This window comes from Lissotriton helveticus, chromosome 9 (assembly GCF_964261635.1).
Source record: "Lissotriton helveticus chromosome 9, aLisHel1.1, whole genome shotgun sequence".
NCBI lineage: Eukaryota > Metazoa > Chordata > Amphibia > Caudata > Salamandridae > Lissotriton > Lissotriton helveticus.
Window position 1 is genome coordinate 679,611,327 of NC_136070.1, and position 21,697 is coordinate 679,633,023.

The following is a 21,697-nucleotide window of genomic DNA, read 5'->3' on the forward strand; positions in this document are numbered from 1 at the left end:
TTCCTGTCCTATGCGCTGGTCCCTAATTGTTGAATAAATCTGTGTTAAGAAACAATTCTTTTGTGCTGTCCACGTGTTTGGTCTGTATTTCACATTGAGTTGGTCTGTAACACCCTTCTCTGAAGAGGAGAGTGTTGATAATCAAATCAGGGGGTTTGAAGTTTAGAATAATAATATCTGCTCAAACCTTTAACAACCGGGGAGTAAGATATTTTGTTGATGAGTCAAAGGTCTCTTCCAAGAATGTTATTTGGGCTATGTCTCAGCAAAATCTCACCAAACGTGGATCAATAGTGCAGAATAATATTCAGTGTGCACATTTGAAAAGTCAAATTGTGATATAAAAGATGTATTGTCTGTAGAGATTGGAATATATGTAACTTTCTTGACACCATATACGTCCACAATGTGCAGGTAACTTCAATAACAGCATCACCATGGTCAGCATGTAAGAAAGTACAGGACATAGGCATAAAAGAAAATCGCAAAAGTAATTTTCTTTTGATAATCAACAAAACCTGTATTTCCATAACTGGCTCTCTAATGTATTCTCTTTGGGGGGTGTAATGTTTTTGTCATTTTTAACCTCATGATATAAATCCAGTTGACTTTAGATACTTGACAGACTAAACCAGAAACATGAGAGACAGGACTCTGTGAGGAACGTTAGAATCACAGAAATCAAACATGGATGTATTCTTTGGTGGTTGAAGCCATTGGGGCCAGCTTGTGCAAATATGCAGCATACAGAGCCATATTAGGGACGTGAATTTTAACCCTGATACGTGGATATAGGAGAACGTGACTATTTACGGTCTTGAGACCAAATGACTTCTTGAAAGTGATATGGACCAACCAAACATCAAGGTGTGGGATAATGGACTTTCAGTACTTTAACCCATTTGTTAACTGATGGCAGAGTGGGGATGGTGTAAGTTTGCTATATCCTGCGGGTGAAGTTAGAAAGAGGCCATCATTCTTCCCACAGACTAATATTGCTTGTTTTCATTCCCACAGTAGTGAAATCCACAGCCTATTTTTCAGTCTCATTTTTTGTAATCAATACCAGGTCCTGAGAGGTTCTTTGTTGATTGTAACCTACCTGGACATATTTTGCAATCTTTTACCAAGTCCCAGGCACCTATTGAAGGTGTAGTCTACCTGGAATGTTTGAATATTTCCTCAATTTCACTTCGGTCAGACACTCTGTAAAAACAGTTACATTAAATTGACTCCAGTTTCTTTCTCAGAGTGTCTTAATAACCCTTTTCCAATATTTTTATAAAGGTTGCATCCAGGTACTAGCTTTCCACACATAACAAAATGTATCTTTCTATCCTCTGTGAACAAAAGGGAAGGAGGGATTGTATGATTTCCTCACACTCCCTTGCTGCTCCCTCACCAGAATGTGGGATTTGCCAAAAGGGATTCTCACTAAACATGCTTACCATTTTTTTTATTATAGGTTATTCTTGCTACTTTAGGTTTAATATCCGGTTTAACATCCAAAGGTTATTATGATATGAACGGAAGAGCTGTGATTGAATATGTGCTCAAAAAGTACAACCTCCTCACCAAAGAGAAAGTAAGTGGTAGATGTACATATTTGTTTAAGTGAATGTGTTAGGGAACAGCAACCGTAGTCAGTCAAAAATAAATAAGGGAACCTTTTAGCCCCCTTGTGCCCCGATGAAGCTCCTATGTCATATAATATAGATCTGCAGTGCTCCATATTTGCCCCGGGTGGTGGAATATAGACCTTGTGTCCCTCTATTTAGTTCCCATAGGCCCGCCTTGACATTCCATGTTCTCCATTTGAGCCTAATGTTTCCCCACTACCACCCCAGTATGTCTTTCACCCTCCCTCGCTTTAAAGGTCTCCCTTGCTCCATCTATCTGCTTACATTTGCACCTGAAATTAAAATGCTCAGACACCGTGGGAATGGCACAGGATCCACAGCAGTGCTCACAGGCAGTGCAGAGGCCTACCACACAATCCAGCCTATGAAAGGCAACTGACCATTAGACTTTACCAGAGCTTCTACGGTGATTGGGCAAGGCACAAGGGCATTCCGCTACTGCACTTAAATGATGTCACTGACAGTGTATTATCCTGTTACATACCCTTCTTTACTGTTCACATGCCTGACAGGGCAAACTACCAAATCCTGCAGAAAGTAGCACAAATATACTTCAAATCAATATTTCATATCAACATTGTCTCCCAAAAATGTAGTTCCTGGTATTCTTTTGTCCTTATTAAGAGTAAAAAGTCCCATAATATAGCACATACTCCCTCATCAAGCGGTGGGGGCAGGGTGCATGAGCAGCCCTTTCCCTGTGGTAAGGATGAGAGACTACCTTGGGGTGCCTGAGGTGCAATGTCTCAGGTGTAGTGTCCCATGTATCAGACACTTACATATTATAAGTGAGTCCACCAATATATCTGCTGTATATGAATGCTATACCCTTCCCTGCCAAATTACTGAATAATAATACAGAACAGAGCATGAGAGCATAACCTCATGTATACTTTTTTATTTACATGTTTGAGGTGATTGTTTTTGTTTTCACATTTGAATTTTAGCCAAGAGATTCTCTTTGGCTTGCAACTTGGATTAGGAAATTGTAATGTTTTGACTCTCACATCTCTTGTCCCTCCGTAAGGAGAGAAAACATAGTGAAAATGATGTGAAAATACATGTTACTTTACTTCTCTTGCTTTCCATATTTTCACAGTGTACTAGTCACATGGATCATGAGTCTGATGTTGAGGAAGAGACCATCTGCATTCAAATCTCTCAGTTCCTCAATAAAATTGCATTACGCCATAGAAATACTGATGAGGTAAGTGAGAATGATATGGAACAAGGTGGGACATTTAACTAGAGTGTAGAAAATAGAAATTGCAGAATATCCAGCGAGTCCTGATTTCCCAGGTGATCTTAATTATCCTCCAACTCACATACAAGCATGTTTTAGTAAAGCTCCCTCTGCTACAGGGTTGTATGTGGGAACCATGCAGGCATTCATCACGCCTGCCTTAACAATGTGGTCTGAACCACAAATGCGTGTTTAAAATGCATTCCTTTACCACACAAGTTGTTATGATGACTTGCCTTAGGGAAAGCGCTGGACTTTGGAATTGTACAATTTACTATTCCAACTCCAGTCTGTGCAAAATTAGGGAAAGTGTTAGATTTAAAGTCCAACACTTGTTGTAATGACTTTCATTTTTAAAAGGAAGCATTGTAAAGATGCATTCGTGGTTTGGACCACGTTTTTAAGCACGGCGTGGTTCGAGACGCGATGTAAAGGCTGTTTCCTCTGCTGCTGGGATGGAGTTCTGCTGTCCCATGCGGTCCTCATTCCCAGTGTTTGCAGCATTCAGCGAAGATTGCTAATCAAATCCTACCTCATTCATTTTAATGAGGCAGGAGGTTTTGCATTCTTCTAAATAACCAGTTTGAAATGAGACTGAATGGTACATGAGTGATATTGCAAAACATTGCTACTCAATTTGCATCTAATATTTGCTATCTGCTCCATGATGCATCAGTCACCAATATTTCACATCAACAGGGTCTTTCATTCCCAACAATGGCTTTGCATACTCTGGCACATTGATAAAGATAATTATATGAAGATAACAGCAGATAACGAGATCATTTGCAAAGTTCAGCTCACTTGCAGGGTTTTTGGAGAGTAAATGTTGCACACATTTTCTGCAAATAATGTCTTCATTCTCCTTGGATGCAGAGACACAGATTGTAGCATTAAACAGGGTTGGTGCTACTTGAGTGTAATACTAGGCATCTGCCTTGGACACCATCAGCAAGGAATGGTATAAGGAAGGGTAAGAATTAAATGTAGCCCCATCTCCAGGAGAGGTGGACCTAGAAAATGACACATGACCTTAGGTGCCAAAAACCCTCCCACCGGGAATGACTGTTTATCTGTGGAAATAAAGCCTTATTAAATGCTAATGATACAAATTACGCATTTGCCGGTCTTTCTTGCAGGAATTTTGGAAAGAGATTTTGAGCTACATGCTGGAAGAGGACTATACTTCATCTGTGCCAGCTCTGAGCCAGATGCTACTTGTTGTGGATAAACGAGCAAGCATCAACTTTCAGAAATGTGGTGAGTCTTATGCATCCCACTCATTGATACTGTGGGATTGATCGTTGAAGGTGGTTAATGCTTCCTCCTCAGCTCCCCAGATCACCTCTTACATAGTCATGATATGGCATGAGGTAAAAAATCAGTCCATTAGCTCAGGAGTTGTGGTTGATTTATTATAGCATGTGGGTGTCCTTCTTTCAAATAACAGTTTCTGCTCTCCTTTTAGAGTTATATGTATCTGTGCCAATGTTGCTGCTCTCTACATACTTTCTGCAGTTTGCCAGCCATAAAGTTACTTTCCTGTTGGTTTCATCTCTTCATCTGGTTAATGCTCTCAACCCCTGTCAACTGTCCCAGGTTTCCACACTCTGTGAGGCTACTCAGTCCTCTAATGTTCCTCTGCATACCTTGGAGTGTTTTTGCTCTCTTTGGAATTACTTCTGTCTGGTATGCTGATCCTACCCTTCTGGGTATGGTACCTATTTATACGCGTTTAATTTTATTGACACGCAACAGGGTGTATTTTATTCCTCCATGGAGTTACTTTCAGTTATTATATTTTTCTCTGCAATGTTTCTGGTTCAACATTTTGGACCTCAGATCCAGACTAGAATACAAGTAATTGGCCCCCACTTGACTTATGGACCTGGTACACAAGTATGCCTGCTCAATGAGGGTAAGTGAAAAAAAATATTTTGACTGACTCCAAGGTTAGGAGGAAGATTTGCATCTGTGGGTGAGTACCTGTAATTGCATGCTGCATTTCCAGGGTTCCAATTAGCTCTCCTCACTCAGTTTTCCATTGGCTGTGTTGCTAAAGTGCAAGTGACCTGGGCAGATGGTATCATAGACTATTTCTTTGTCACCTGTGTTACGGGGTCGTAAGCAGAAGAGAACAGGCAATATGTGCCCCTATATTGCCTGCCTCACCGGTCATTAACATTATTAGAAAATGGATATGCAAGAACATGTTCTGGAGCCCTTTTTTCTTACGGGTATCCTCTGTCACAGAATGACATGGTCCATTCAGGATGCAAAGCAGGTCCCCAGCTCCTGCGGCATCCTCTCTTATCCCAATGAAGACTTTTGCCCCGCAATGACAGCTGCAGGGGGGATCTGTGCATGACAGCTTAGGTCATTCCTTGACAGCAACTACTGGGGGTGGGAGGGGGAACATTGTAACATAGGACATCAAGGCACCTTACAACTCTAGCAGCAACCTTAGTGGTAGGGGACCTTTGCCAGTATCTGCAGTGATCTCAAAGTATCCTCATGACCTCTAGAGCATCAATGAAATGTCACCCATCACCCCACCCTCTTCTTTGCAGGTACAACTATGTGTCATAAGTGTGTGTATCAGCCATATATCTTTCTTTAGCAAGTGTTACTCAGTATTATATGACGTGAGTATGACACAGCTTCTTTCTTTTGTATCTAAACAGCTAAAGGCCTTCCAATGCGCAGCCTGTTCATCAGACTACTAGTGAGTATCACATACCACCCCCACCACATTCCACCAGATCCCTTTTCCCAAGTTATTTGCTGGCATTTCTATACAAATTGCCCATGAAGATCTTGAATTCAACTCAGCTTTTATGCATATGAATTTGATGGTTTTATTTCCAGTCAATTGCTTATCAGTACAACATACTGCTTACATTGTACAGAAACAGCCAAAATGTGGATTGTATAGAAAACAAGATAGCATTTACAGATACTTTAAAACCCAGAGAATAAGACCTGATGAAATGATCACGTTTTGAATACTTTGTTGTGGATTTTCAGGTAATTTCTTCTAATCCCCAATGGGATGTCGAAAGGGGAACCTCGGTGTTGGCTCTTCTCGAGCACCTGATTCCTGCAAACTACCCATTTCTAGTGGGACTCGCAAAAATGAAGATTCCGCCCCTGATAGCATATTTAGAAGGTAAGACACCAAAGCATGAGCCAGTGAGCACACAAATTAAACAAGCACTAATGGCATTTAAACAAGCATTGACAAAGCCTATAATTCTGGTGTTCGCTGCTAGCTTTTAGGCTTTATCACGCTTGTATTTTTTAACGGTTTTTGTAAAACTTTTTTTGTGGGAAGAGACGTCAGGTACTAACCAAGATAAAAAACATATTGTCTAAAGTATAAAATATTGTTTTGGTCTTAAAAAGTCCACATTCCCATAGTAGTCTCTGGAACTAAAGAAAAATACTTTGGGTGTGAATATACTCTTTGTGTAAAAGTAGAATGTCATCACTCAGTGAAGTTAGCCTAGGGCTGATTGGCCCATTGTGAATGCTGTGGAGCACAGAAGAGAATGTGTTTGATATGACACAATAGATCCGCAAATGAGGAGGTCTGTATAAGTAAGCAACAAAAAAAAAAAGAAAGAAATACACACAGTCATTTTTTGTAGCCGGCTGCTGCCATACTTCAAACCGCATAGACAGAAGCTTCATGCAAGTTCTGTGTTCCTTCCTCATGTTGACAGCAATCGTTTGCTAAAAATCAGTTAGTGACAAAGCTTCTGCAATGAAGTGCTTCAGCTTTCTGATAGATACATCTGCCGTGTGGATTCCTCACCTTGTGAATATCCCCTTGCGTCAGCAACATTCGGAAATTCTTTTTTCGTAGCCTCGCGCCGACGTGGACTACTGACGTCATAGAGACACGGCCTCGCTCGCGACTCCGCTGACGTCATCGACGCCTATAATAGGCCCACGCCGGCGTGATGACATCAGTTCCCTTTTTTCCGCGTCGTCGACGCTAACGGTTATCGGGAATCTCTGTAGCCAACGGATACTTTGTTGTCTATATTGTTACCATTTTCTGCTTCTCTGTATCCTGTATCTTCGACAATGTCTTCTAAAAAGACCGGCTTCAAGCCATGCAGAGAATGTGGCAAAATGATGTCCATTACCGACCCACACAGCGACTGCATCTGGTGCTTGAGCTCAACCATGATGTGGATGACTGCTCTTCGTGTAAGAAGATGAACCCGAAAGCCCTGAGGCAGAGAGAGGCGAAGCTCCTGGTAGCTAAGTTGAAAGCTGGAAGGGAGAAATCGTCGAAGTCCCGTTCTCGAAGGGCGAGGTCGAAGTCAAGATCGAGGTCGAGATCTGGATCTCGGGGGAGGTCATCCTCGAAGTTGGCTTCGGATCATGTTTCAAAGAAGAGAAAACATAAGAAGAGGAGACATGAATCCCGACGTCGTTCTGGTAAGGAGTCGAGATCGAGGTCGGGGTCACGGAAGAAGGTACGTTCGAAGGTGGTGACTCTTGATGTTTCGGATCCAGAACCTGAAGGTGAGGCGTGCCTCTCCATCTGAGTCTCGGGCGCCGTCTCCGGCTCCGATTGCGACTCCAGCTCCGAATCCGTCTCCGAATCCATCTCCGGCGTCGTCCCCGGCCCGAGATGAGGAAGAGATTAGAGAGGATGGGGATTCCGCGCCTATAGATGAGCCGAATCCGAGCACTCCTCGAGACAGGCCTGAGGGTTTTCAACCGCCCTTTCCTGCCCCAGGCCAAGACCCATCTGCGTTTCTCAATGCAATGTATGGAGTCTTTTCAAGGGCGTGGTACCCCTCTGGTGCACCTTCGGGTCCCATGGGTCCTCTAGCTTTTAGCTTAGGAGTTCCTCACTCCTATCCTCCGGCTCCATTTATGCCTTACATGCCGGCCCCAACGCCGCCGTGGCATTTTCCACCTCCACCGAAGCCATCGATGCCGATCCCGGCTTCGCCTGCTCCGAATCGGCCTCGAACACATCCCTCCGAGCCATCGAGTTCGATTCCGACGTCGATTCAGAATCCGTCGGAGCCGGTGGTGGATCCGGTGGCAAAGCGTGTCAAGATGAGATCCAGAAGAGAGGCTCAACGACTTTTGGAGGAAAGGAGGTTCTTAGATTCACAATCTGACATTGAAGAAGGTGAATTGGATGAAGATGGTTTTGAGGAGTTGGCAGACGCAGGAAGTCTGGATTTCTCTCCAGAGTGGGAGTTACCCTCGGGCTCTAGTACACCCTCTAAGGATGTTCAACCCCACCATTTAATTATGAGGAAGGCTGCCGATCTCCTTAAATTAACTTTGCCTACTGCAGAATTCAAATCTAATATTTTGACTGAAGTATTGCATTCTCCAAGTTCAGTGGTGGAACCTCTTCTTCCTTTTAATGATGCTCTGACAGAGCCCATTTTGGAAGTATGGAAAAAAACCTTTGTCGACTCCTGCTGTCTCTAAAAGTGTAGCCAGAAGATACAGGGTTGCCCCTGAGGACCCTGCCTTTTTAACATCTCACCCTTCACCGGAGAGTTTGGTCATTCAGGCTGCATGTTTCAAAAAGAACGTTAGTGCTTTCCCTCAGGTTCCTTATGAGAAGGAGGCAAAGAAGCAGGATCAGGTGGCAAAGAAGATCTTCTCCTCTCCCAGTATGGCATTAAAGTCGTCAAATGCCACTTGTTTGATGGGGAGGTACTTACACGCACTTATGGATTCTTTGCGTGTTCTTGCTCCAAAAGTTCCTGATGACAGCAAGAAGGACTTTGAGGAAGTCATCTCTGACGGTCAGGCGGCGGCTCGTCAGGTTATTCAGAGCGGCCTGGATACTGTAGACTCTGTGGCGCGCATTATGGGCACTGCTGTCGTTACTAGGAGGTCCGCCTGGTTGAAATCCTCTGACTTTTCGGCGGATGTTCAGGCAACATTGTTAGATCTTCCTTTCGATGGTTCTGGCCTCTTTGGGAAGAAGGCTGATGCGGCCCTTGAGAGGTTTAAGGATAGTAGAGCGACTGCCAAGTCTTTAGGTCTTCAAATGAGAGGTTCTTCGACTGGCAGAAGATTCAGGGGTTTTGGTCGCTCTTCCTTTCGGAATTTCCGGCAAGGCTAGCAGCAACAGCAACAACAACAGCAACAGCAAAACTCCTTATATAGGACATATAGGGGAAAGCAGAGAGCACGTCCTCGTGGACGTCAGGCCTCTTCCTCCTCCACTTCCTCCAACCCTCCTGCCCCTGAGAAGCAGCCCTAGATCCGACATTCAGGATCATGTGGGTCCGGTTGGGGGCCGGCTTACCCATTTTCTACAGGATTGGGAATCGGTTACATCAGATCTTTGGGTTCTCAATCTTGTAGAAAATGGATATGCCCTTCCCTTTCGGGAATTCCCTCCCAATTTCCCTCCTTGCCAAGGTTATTGCTCCGAGGAACATCTGTCACTTCTGCAGGAGGAAGTGTTGACTCTGATAAGAAAGGGTGCGATAGAGGTGGTCCCAGAGCAGGAAAGGGGTCAGGGTTGCTACTCCCGGTATTTCCTGATTCCGAAGAAGGATGGCAGACTTCGTCCAATCCTGGATCTCAGGATCTTGAATCTCTATCTGAGGCAGGAGAAATTCAAGATGCTCACCCTTGCTCAGGTTCTTCAGGCGCTGCAAGAAGAAGACTGGATGGTGTCGCTCGACTTGCAGGATGCTTACTTTCATATCCCAATCCTGAAGTCGAACAGGAGGTATCTCCGTTTTACGGTGGGATCGCAGCACTACCAGTTTGCGGTCCTTCCGTTTGGTCTTACTACTGCGCCTCGAGTCTTCACCAAGGTGATGGCAGTGGTGGCGGCGCATCTCAGGAGATCAGGGATTCCAGTATTCCCTTATTTGGACGACTGGCTGATCAAGGCAGAGTCGTCAGAGAGAGTGCTCCATCATCTGCAAGAGACAACCCAGTTGTTGTACAGGTTGGGTTTTTCGATAAATGTGCCCAAGTCTCACCTGGTGCCCTCCCAGTGCAACCTGTTCATAGGTGCCGTACTGGACACAATCGTATGTCATGCATTCCCTCCCCCTCAAAGGATTCGCGACATTCGGGATATGATTCCTTTATTTTACAATGGAGCGGTCGTTCCAGTCCTGAAGGTCCTTCGCCTGCTCGGTCTGATGGCTTCATGCATTCTGTTGGTCAACCATGCACGCTGGCACATGAGGGCGCTCCAGTGGTGCCTCCGCAGGCAGTGGTATCAGCACAACGGAGATCTCAGGGAGTCAGTGAGGATCTCCAGAGAAGCTGCAGCGGATCTGTCTTGGTGGGGAGTGGAAGGCAATCTGTCCCAAGGAAAGCCTTTTCAACTTCCCCCATCGGTGGCCACAGTGATTACGGATGTATCCACTCTAGGGTGGGGTGCTCATCTGGGGGATCTGGAGGTCAAGGGTCTTTGGTCTCCAGAAGAAAAGTTGCTTCATATCAACCTACTAGAATTGCGGGCGATACGTTTGGCGTTCAAGGCCTTCTCCCTTCCCTTCGCGTTCAGTCAGTTCAAGTCCTGACGGACAACACGACCGCGATGTGGTATGTCAACAAGCAGGGAGGTGTGGGGTCACAGGGTCTCTGCAGAGAGGCTCTGCGTCTCTGGTCCTGGGTTCAGGACCATCAGATTTGTCTGATGGCGAATCATCTGGCCGGGGTGTTAAACGTTCGTGCAGACAGTCTCAGTCGACAGTTCTCTGCCGAACACGAGTGGAGGCTTCACCCGGAGGTGGTTCACGACATCTTTCAGATGTGGGGAACTCCTCGGGTGGACCTGTTCGCCACTTACGAGAATGCGCACTGCCTGTCATTTTGCAGTCTCCAGTATCCGATGCATGGGGCCTTGGGGGACGCGTTTCAGTTGAGTTGGGGAGGTCGACTCCTTTACGCGTTTCCTCCCATACCCTTGATTCCTCGGGTTCTGAGGAAGATTCGCCAGGACCGGGCCCAAGTCATATTGGTCGCCCCGGACTGGCCAAGAAGGGTGTGGTACACAGATCTTCTCCACCTCTCCTCTCACCCGCCGCTCCGTCTCCCTCTCAGGGCAGACCTCCTCTCTCAGATGGAGGGGCAGGTTCTACACCCCCACCTCCAGACATTGCACCTTCATGCCTGGAGATTGAACGGGGCAACTTGAATTCCTTTTCCCTTCCGCCTGACGTTGTGGATGTCATCTTGTCAGCCAGGCGTGACTCCACTAAGTCCATCTATTCTTATAGATGGTCGAAATTTGTCACGTGGTGTTGGGAAAGGTCTGTTGATCCTTTGAAGGCACATTTGTCTAATGTTCTCCAGTTTGCCCTTTCTCTGGCGCAGCAGGGTCTTGCGGTTGCCACGGTGAAGGGTTACCTGTCGGCGCTGTCGGCATTTCTTTGCTTGCCTGACCAGCCTTCTCTTTTTAAGTCTCCTGTGGTCTTAAGGTTTTTGAAGGGTCTCACTAATAGGTTCCCTCCTTCACCTTTTATTGTGCCTCAGAGGGATTTGAATCTTGTATTGACCTTTTTGATGGGTGCTCCCTTTGAGCCTCTCCATAAATGTCCCATGAGGCTTCTTACCCTTAAGACTGTCTTCCTGGTTGCAATAACCTCGGCAAGGAGGGTTAGTGAGCTTCAAGCTCTTAGTTCCAAGCCCCCATTCCTGTCCATTCATGCTGATCGAATGGTTCTTAGGACCAGGGCTGCTTTTCTGCCTAAGGTGGTAACTCCCTTTCACATAGGACAGTCCATTACCCTTCCTACCTTCTATCCTCCCCCTCACCCTTCCAAGGAGGAAGAGAGACTGCACCGTCTGGACCCTAAGAGGGCGGTGTCCTTTTACTTGGACAGATCCAAGGACTTTCGCTTGGAGGACCAGCTTTTCGTTGGATTTGCTGGCAGCAAGAAAGGAAGAGCGGTCCATAAGAGAACTTTATCGAGATGGATCGTCCTCTGCATAAAGATCTGCTACTCTTTGACCGGTAAGGAACCACCAGAGGGTATAAGGGATCATTCTACAAGAGCTAAGTCTTCATCCTCTGCATTGGCTAGAGGTGTACCTGTGGAGGACATTTGTAGGGCGGCAACTTGGTCTTCCCTCCACACTTTCACGAAGCATTACTGCTTGGATACCGAAGTGAGGAGGGACGGTCATTTTGCACGCTCTGTCCTTCAGGATTTCCTGGTCTAGAAGAGTGGACACCCTCCTCCCGGAGTGGGGACTGCTGTGGGACTCTATTCACAAGGTGAGGAATCCACACGGCAGATGTATCTATCAGAAGAACAAGTTACTTACCTTCGGTAACGCTTTTTCTGGTAGATACAATATCTGCCTGTGGATTCCTCACTGACCCACCCGCCTCCCCGTTGTCCACTCTTCTATGCCGGAGTTACTGTAATGTAATGTATATTTATTTTGTGGTCAAGGAAATGTTCCAATTGCTTTCCTGCTTTTGCTTAACACTGTGTGTTTTGCCTTGAGTATTGTGTACTATGTATACTTGTATATTTCTACTGTCATTGGTCCGTCCGTGTGCCTCGATGGCACGGAAAAAAGGGCGGAACTGATGTCATCACGCCGGCGTGGGCCTATTATAGGCGTCGGTGACGTCAGCGGAGTCGCGAGCGAGGCCGTGTCTCTATGACGTCAGTAGTCCACGTCGGCGCGAGGCTACGAAAAAAGAATTTCCGAATGTTGCTGACGCAAGGGGATATTCACAAGGTGAGGAATCCACAGGCAGATATTGTATCTACCAGAAAAAGTGTTACCGAAGGTAAGTAACTTGTTCGTCAGACGCAAGCTTGATCACATAAAGAAGCGGTTTCTTGAATCCATGTTTTAAAGTGCACATTTGCTCAAAGATTCCATGAACATAGAAAAAATACTTCTTCAATATATCCAAGGCCATCATGATTATTACACTTCTCAGATCCGCAACAGGTCTTATATTTCAATTGTGACTTATTTTAACAATGTAATATCACCACTTCTTTGAAATTATTGAGCTTGAAAAAAGACCACAGGTGGCTTCAATACAAAACACATTTATTAATACCAAACGTTGTCTCTACTTTTATATTAGAAGCAGGTATTAGTCAGGGTACATGGGAGGATAGATTAGCCAACTTAGGCATAACATTGTTTGCATGAAGAGTAAGGCTGAACAGGGTATTTCACCGCAAGTAATATGTAGGAAAATGTTAGGACACTGGTTCAACCATTAGTTGTAGTTAAAAGAAATGTTTTAAATGTTGTATTACTGTATTCTACTGTGTGAGAATTTCAAAGTGAGGGACATTAAGAAGAGTTGGTTATATTACGGTGGTAGTAATGAATTGATATGTATTACTGTTAGGTTGCACACCCTTGTTTTCTGAAACACAAGACATATTTCAGCCTGTGTATACCAGATATCATGCCAAAGTGTTTTAATGTGTTTTTAGGTAGATATTACTTACTATAATTTCATTTAAGTGAATTATGAAGTGTTAAAATCATTTTGGTCTTGGATATAGTAAAAGAGTATTTGTCTATGTGTATGTAATTTTAGAGCAAGTATGCACTTTTTAACTCTGAACTATGATGGTGATCCCCTTTGTGATCACAGTTACACCTGACAGCCGAAATGTTTAAGGGCAGAAGTAATACACTGATTTAAGGAGTTAAGAGTAACATCAAGTGCACATGAATAAGTGAGGGCCTTGCAATCAATTACTAGGTGAGGCTGAACCAACAGACACATTTTTCACACTTTGAATTGTGTGATTCTACTTCTGCCAGTGCTTGGTATGTAAGCCCATGGCCTTTAAAATGCGTCTTGACTTTTACCTTTACTTACCTATATATCTTTTTTTCCAACTGCTATTTCAGCTTCAACGGAAAGAACCTTTGACTTGGCACAGTGGAAATGCATCCTTGTTTCAGTAAGGATTATTTGCTAATGAATGTCACACATGACTCTTGACTCATTGTTTTCTTCCATAACCAGTCATTCAGAGTGAATATATGCAGATATTTATTTCACCCCTTCATAGTGCTGTTCTGCTACGTGGTTGCAATATTTTCATCATATTTCTATTGTTTCTCTGGATTATGATCCTTTCTATGACCTTGATTATGATTGGGCACAGATGGGGAGAAGCCGTACTGGGTACACAACATTTTCTTGGAATGTAATATCTACCAGCAGCATTAATAACCTCTTTGGCCCAAGTTGACACTCATAAAATTGAAAATTACGTACTTACTGCACCTAGTCCTTGTATGTATCAGAGTGTATCCCCATGTTTTACTCAGGTAAATTACAGGCTCTGCTGTGATTAATCCATTACTCATATATTTGACTGCTGTTGCACAGGGCTAAAAATGTAGCCACAAATTGGTAATCGGGAACTCTATCTATTTTTGTCCCCAGAATAGTCACAGTAGCACAAAGTTCTTTTTGTCCATGGATTGTCACAATATTTCTCTTCCTGCTCTACCCACTGCTTTTTAAAGTATCAGTATGTTCATATTATGCAGTTGGCTTGGCACATGATCAGTGCTCCCTATCTTCGTCTGAATTATCACTCTGTCACTGTTCCAGTTCAACCTTGTGATGACCATATAATAGCTTTATCTATTCATCCCTTTGTCATCCCACTACTAATTGGTTCCGTTTTAATTCCTAGACAGTCACATTAACTGTATTTTGATGAGGTCATCACACTCCACTGTGCTATTATTGTGCTCCTTGTAGGAAGGTGGAATCTGACTACATGGTTGCCCCCACTTTTTTCCTTGTGTTTTGATGGTTTTTTACCTAGTTTGGCTGGGAACCTGCTAACCAGGTCCCCAGCCTGTCTAGTTTCTCTTATGTATTGATTCCATGTACTTTAGATACACTCCAGATTGGATTCTAGGTTACCCTCATAAATATCTATTATATGGTATACTATGTACCCAGGGCATAGGTACCCCAGAGGCCTCCCAGAGGCTGCAGCATGTATTATACCACCCCTGGGAAGCCTTCCAAAATGACATAACAGGCCTGCTACACCAGCCTGTGTAAGGTGGTGTATGCACCCCTTACTCATATATAGGTTTCCTATATCTACCTTATTACTACACATATGTACCTATCAGTCACCCCTATGGCAGGCCTTATCAATCCTGAAGGCAGGGTGCTGGGATTGGTGTGAGAGGGTGCCCATGCATGAACAGAGCCCCTCTTTAGCCTTCAGAATCTATCTTCCGGGGTTGCTGGTGATGCAGCCTAGACCATATACTCTTAAGTGCGATATAACCTCGTGGCTTCACAGGACCATGTGGTTTTTGGGGTAAAAAACACCTTGGAATCATACCTCCACAACAGTAACTGGTAAGGGAGGTATGATTTCTCCATGGTAGAACCACTAGTGTGGGGCACCGGGCTACCCGGCACTAGCTTTCCTTAACCCTGGCATCACAAAATGGATGCTGCAGCCACAGACAGGAGTCTGGCCTCCTGCTGCGGGACAACACTCTGGCAGGGGAGGCCTGGACTAAAAGTTTACTGTCACAGGGAGGTGTAACCACCTCCCAGACAGGCTTTAGTGTATTTGGGTCTGTGCAGGTGCACTCCAAGAGTGCTTTGAAGTCTGCACTCTGGGCACATTTGGTGTCCCCGTGCATAGCCCAGTTTATACCAGTTGCAGGGGCTACCAGCCCCTGCTCTGGCGTGAAACTGGACAAAGAAAATAAGTGTAGCCACCCCTCTTCCCAAACACTCCCATAGGTGGGTCCCCAGAGTTTGTCTCACCCCTTCCTTGGGTATAAAGTAGGAGCCCCTGACTACAGGACTTTAGATTTACCTGGACGAAACTCTGATACTGAATCCTGGAACTTCGACGATCTACATGACACTAGATGACTGAAGAATCTCCCTTGGAGTAAAGGAGTTACTCCCCTGCGTGGTAGGCACCAAAGACGCATCTGACCGGTTTACATCTCCGAAGCTCCCTCCAGACTCCAAAGAATTTGCAATACAGGAGGTGGGTTTCCAGACTTCCCAGAGGCTAACCCGAGCTCTCAGAAAGGCTGAGACCCGTAGCCCTCGTGGGGACAGTGGAACCGGAACCCCTGGACACCTTGCACATTTGCAAGTGCATATGCTTCTTGGCGATCCTTGAGGCTGTGCTTTGGGTTACTTGTAGTCCAGACCCCGAGCAGCATTTCCACCAAAGATTGTTGGGCTACTCTCCACGAGTGTTCAGTGAGCCAACCCTTTGTGTTTTCTCTCGAGGTACCTTCGCGATCCCTGGTTCGTCGACCTGTGGGTCCCTGAGAAGGCAACTTTAACTTTACTTAGGCTTCCCTGGTTGCTCCAGATGTGCCCTGACTCTAAATCACTTGGTGAATCCCCTGGACCCTGCTGATCCACACAGAAGCATCTTTTCTCCTTCTGCATGTTTTGCTGTTGCTAAGGCTTGTGTTCAATCGAGCATCGACATGCTTTGTGGGACAGCTCAAATCCAGCTCCTGGTCATCGTCTATGCCTCCGGGTCCTCGTTGCTGCAGAGTCAAGCTTCACCTCTTCGCAGCTGAATCACCCGACATCGGTGGGCCTCGTCTATTATGCCCCTGTTCACTGGCAAGTGACCCAGACTCTGTCCCCTCTGCTTTCAGGTTCTTCACATTTTCAATCCAGGCTTGGATCACACTGGACACTTTCCTTCTTCATGGCAGCAGCACTTTGCAGCAGGTCGCCATTGAAAACAGCAACAATTCTCAACACCATTTGACACCTATGCACCCGGCTTCTCTGGGTGAGGTAACTTGAGTTCTCCGGTGCACCTGTGGGTGTTGGCCCTAGAACCCCTTAAGTCTAAAGGGGTCTGCTCAAAGTCCTCTCCTAAGTGTCCTTAAACTTTAAAATTTCGACGTGACTTTCCCCATAGAAGCTAACGGAGCTCGCAGCTGTGTTCTCTCACTGCACACGTCGCCCATGGGTCCCCTGAATCACTACCTTGGGTGGTTCCTTGGGGTCCCGGCGATTCTACAGGCTCTAGGCCTTGTGTCCAGTCAAGTCGTGGTTCTTATACCACTTTCTTAATATATAGTTTGGTCTCCCCGTGGGGCCCATTGTGTATTGTGCTATTTACTTAAGTTCTATCGTGTTTATGTTGTGTACCTGGCTCTGTAATCTCATAAAGAGATTACTAGAGAGTGTTTAGTAATCAATACAACACATATATATATATATATATATATATATATATATATATATATATATATATATTACAACACCATCCCCATCAGGAGACATATGAGTCGCACAACAACCTCGCCTTCATTCATTTATTATTCGTGCAGAACAACAGATTCAGCATTCTTTCCAACATGTTTCGTTTCTCCTGAAACTTCTTCACAGGTATGCCAAATAGGCTGACAGCGAGGGAACCTGCATTTCAAATTCGTAGTTGAAAAGAAAAGGTTTGTGACCACAATGGAACTAGCACATATTTACCCACTGGAGGGTTAGAATTGAAACCAAACGCTGGCAAACCACAAGGACCACAATGCTGCATCAAAACGGAAGTGATTCCTAAATGGGCGTTACCATCGGAAGTGGAAAAACATTAATAACTTTACTTGTGGCAAACCAACGACTATTTGGCATACCTGTGAAGAAGTTTCAGGAGAAACGAAACATGTTGGAAAGAATGCTGAATCTGTTGTTCTGCACGAATAATAAATGAATGAAGGCGAGGTTGTTGTGCGACTCATACGTCTCCTGATGGGGATGGTGTTGTAATATATGTCGGCCTGGTTCTGCCGAGGAGGTAACGCACAGCCAAACGAAGCGCCATGCAGCCCCGCATCTGAACCAATCCGTTGAAAGTGTTATTGGGGACTGCGGTGCTCCTGGAGACTGGACTCCGGTTCTGGCCCTCAGTCAGTCATAAAAGTTTGGCTGACAGCGAGGGAACCTGCATTTCAAATTCGTAGTGGAAAAGAAAAGGTTTGTGACCACAACGGAACTAGCACATATTTACCCACTGGAGGGTTAGAATTGAAACCAAACGCTGGCAAACCACAAGGACCACAATGCTGCATCAAAACGGAAGTGATTCCTAAATGGGCGTTACTATCGGAAGTGGAAAAACATTAATAACTTTACTTGTGGCAAACCAATGACTATTTGGCATACCTGTGAAGAAGTTTCAGGAGAAACGAAACATGTTGGAAAGAATGCTGAATCTGTTGTTCTGCACGAATAATAAATGAATGAAGGCAAGGTTGTTGTGCGACTCATACGTCTCCTGATGGGGATGGTGTTGTAATATATGTCGGCCTGGTTCTGCCGAGGAGGTAACGCACAGACAAACAAAGCGCCATGCAGCCCCGCATCTGAACCAATCCGTTGAAAGTGTTATTGGGGACTGCGGTGCTCCTGGAGACTGGACTCCAGTTCTGGCCCTCGGTCAGTCATAAAAGTTTGGCTGACAGCGAGGGAACCTGCATTTCAAATTCGTAGTGGAAAAGAAAAGGTTTGTGACCACAACGGAACTAGCACATATTTACCCACTGGAGGGTTAGAATTGAAACCAAACGCTGGCAAACCACAAGGACCACAATGCTGCATCAAAACGGAAGTGATTCCTAAATGGGCGTTACCATCGGAAGTGGAAAAACATTAATAACTTTACTTGTGGCAAACCAACGACTATTTGGCATACCTGTGAAGAAGTTTCAGGAGAAACGAAACATGTTGGAAAGAATGCTGAATCTGTTGTTCTGCACGAATAATAAATGAATGAAGGCGAGGTTGTTGTGCGACTCATACGTCTCCTGATGGGGATGGTGTTGTAATATATGTTGGCCTGGTTCTGCCGAGGAGGTAACGCACAGCCAAATGAAGCGCCATGCAGCCCCGCATCTGAACCAATCCGTTGAAAGTGTTATTGGGGACTGCGGTGCTCCTGGAGACTGGACTCCGGTTCTGGCCCTCGGTCAGTCATAAAAGTTTGGCTGACAGCGAGGGAACCTGCATTTCAAATTCGTAGTGGAAAAGAAAAGGTTTGTGACCACAACGGAACTAGCACATATTTACCCACTGGAGGGTTAGAATTGAAACCAAACGCTGGCAAACCACAAGGACCACAATGCTGCATCAAAACGGAAGTGATTCCTAAATGGGCGTTACCATCGGAAGTGGAAAAACATTAATAACTTTACTTGTGGCAAACCAACGACTATTTGGCATACCTGTGAAGAAGTTTCAGGAGAAACGAAACATGTTGGAAAGAATGCTGAATCTGTTGTTCTGCACGAATAATAAATGAATGAAGGCGAGGTTGTTGTGCGACTCATACGTCTCCTGATGGGGATGGTGATGTAATATATGTCGGCCTGGTTCTGCCGAGGAGGTAACGCACAGCCAAACGAAGCGCCATGCAGCCCGCATCTGAACCAATCCGTTGAAAAAAAAAAATATATATATATATATATATATTTATGTATATATACATATACATATATATATATATATATATATATATATATATATATATATATATATATATATATATATATATATATATATATACCTTGTGTGGTTCTCCTTTCATTTAGACATTCAAGTGGGTATGATCTGGTAAACCAAGCTGCTTTACACTCCTTCAAGACTTAGCCTAAAGCCTGCTCTCCATAGCTACCACTAGGATAGTTTTCAATAAAGTTTGTCTTAACCTATTATCAATAAGAGTTGTTTGGACTGGTGCAAGGTGCCCACTATAACTAGTGGACAGCATATGTCAGACCAACCTCTCACACTTCTGAGATGCAATTTTCTTTTCCTTGTGGTCAGTCGTCACCCTTGTTAAATTTAAATTTACATTTGGCCCCCATGCTGGTGATCGAAGAGTCTATATGTTTGCATTCTGCTCCTAAGTATGTGATATTATTGCACAGTCTCTGTCTGCTTTCTGTCTGGATTTGCTGCACTGTTGCTCTTTTCACAGTAATTTGTTGGCAGCATGCTTTTGTTTCATGTGTTTCTTTGTAAATCATGGACACTGTAAAGGTCTCCTTGTTTCTTCTGAACACTGATTTCACATCATACTAGTTAAGCGTTGCTGTATGTGTTCTCTGGTTCTTCTGCCATCATAATCTTTCTTCATTACTGAGGTTGTTGTTAGCCGTAGTTTGTTCACTCATCTTCTCAAAGTCAATGCACCCAGACGTCAGCTGTAGATACTGCATTTAAATATATATTACTGTGTTAAAGTTTCTTTCTGTTTTCTTTGCAGTTCCTGGGGTCTATCCTGAAGCAAGTCCCATACAGAGAATGGGATGTCTCATTAATGGAGGAGTTCAGCTTTCAGATTCCCAGTTTCGTCCATCATGAGAATGAGGAGGTTAGTGCTCTCAAAGGTCAGCATTGGACCACTGGGGAAGTCAATTTAACACAAAGGCAGAGAAGGATAGAACTGTGTATTCCAATTGCACAGTGATTGGTAAAGTAAATTTTTATACCATGGGTACACAGGACTGGAATAGACCAGTCGGAAAAATAAGGTATGGTTCTCCCACTCCCTGTAAAAGCCGACCTACTAAGAATCAGATGGAGATGAACTCCATGAGGTAACTCCTCTCCACCCGGCTCATTAGGAGCCACCACATGTCAGGGTTATACTAATTGCCCCAATGGATCTCCTTCAGCTAAAAGGTACTCTTCATGCTAGAGCCCCTCTCCATTCAATGGATCTGAGGTCATATTCATGCAAAAAGCAGTTTAGGTATTGTCCCTATCAAAAAGCAAAGAAGAATGACAGGCAAACAAAGAAGGGGGAATCCTAAGGATTATTTCCTGGTGCCCTCACACATCCATGAGGATGTCATGCTTTATAGTGCGCGTTCTGTTGGTAGGGTCAGCGCTGCAATGTCCCATAGGCCCCACAAAGTGCCTGTGTGTGGGCATTTTGAATGTGAATGTGGAGTGAATGTGTGCAGTGAAGTGAAGGGAGACTAAAACTGTCTCAGAGATACCAAACTTGACTTTACTGTAATGGTTCAGTTGGAAGGATTAAAAAAACATAATTTGATAGGGGCTACTACAGTGGTGTGATGTACCCAAGTAGCCTAAATCTGTGAGTGTGGCCAGGTTGACATCTTTGGCCCCAAACAGCCTAAAAAGATCCACAACACTACTTCTGATAGATACATCTGCCGTGTGGATTCCTCACCTTGTGAATATCCCCTGCGCCAGCAACATTCGGAAAGTGGCCTCGCGCCGACGTGGACTCGGACGTCATAGAGACACGACATCGCTCGCGACTCCGCTGACGTCACTGACGCCTATAACAGGCCCACGCCGGCGTGATGACATCAGTTCCCTTTTTTCCGCGTCGTCGACGCTAACGGTTTCGGGATACTCTGTAGCTTTACTGGTGACTTTGTTGCTATTTTCTTAGATTCTCCATTCTCTGCCCTTTTCCTTCGATTGTCATGTCGACAAAGAAAACAGGTTTTAAGCCTTGTAGAGAATGTGGAAAGATGATGTCCATTACGGACCCACACCAAGACTGCATTTGGTGTCTGAGCTCTGACCACGACGTGGATGGGTGTTCGTCGTGTCTGAAAATGAATCCGAAGGCTCTACGAGAAAGGGAGTCAAAACTTCTTGTGGCTAAGCTGAAGGCGAGTAAAGTTAGAAGATCTTCAAAACACTCGAAGAGATCGAAGTCGAGATCCAGGTCGAGATCTCGTGAGGCGTCGGTCTTGAAGTCTTCATCTGATCATGCTTCCGGCTCTCATAAAAAACATAAGAAGAGGAGACATGAGTCCCGAC

At 44.7% G+C, this 21,697-nt stretch overlaps 1 long non-coding RNA gene across 1 annotated transcript; it reads left to right on the plus strand.

The window, feature by feature from the left end:
• The first annotated feature begins 1,492 nt into the window (after positions 1 to 1,492).
• On the plus strand, positions 1,493 to 4,064 carry LOC144782925 (uncharacterized). The gene is made up of 3 exons (XR_013601318.1): positions 1,493 to 1,585; positions 2,740 to 2,847; positions 4,023 to 4,064. It is a non-coding gene; the product is annotated as an uncharacterized LOC144782925 (long non-coding RNA).
• Positions 4,065 to 21,697: the final 17,633 nt, after the last annotated feature.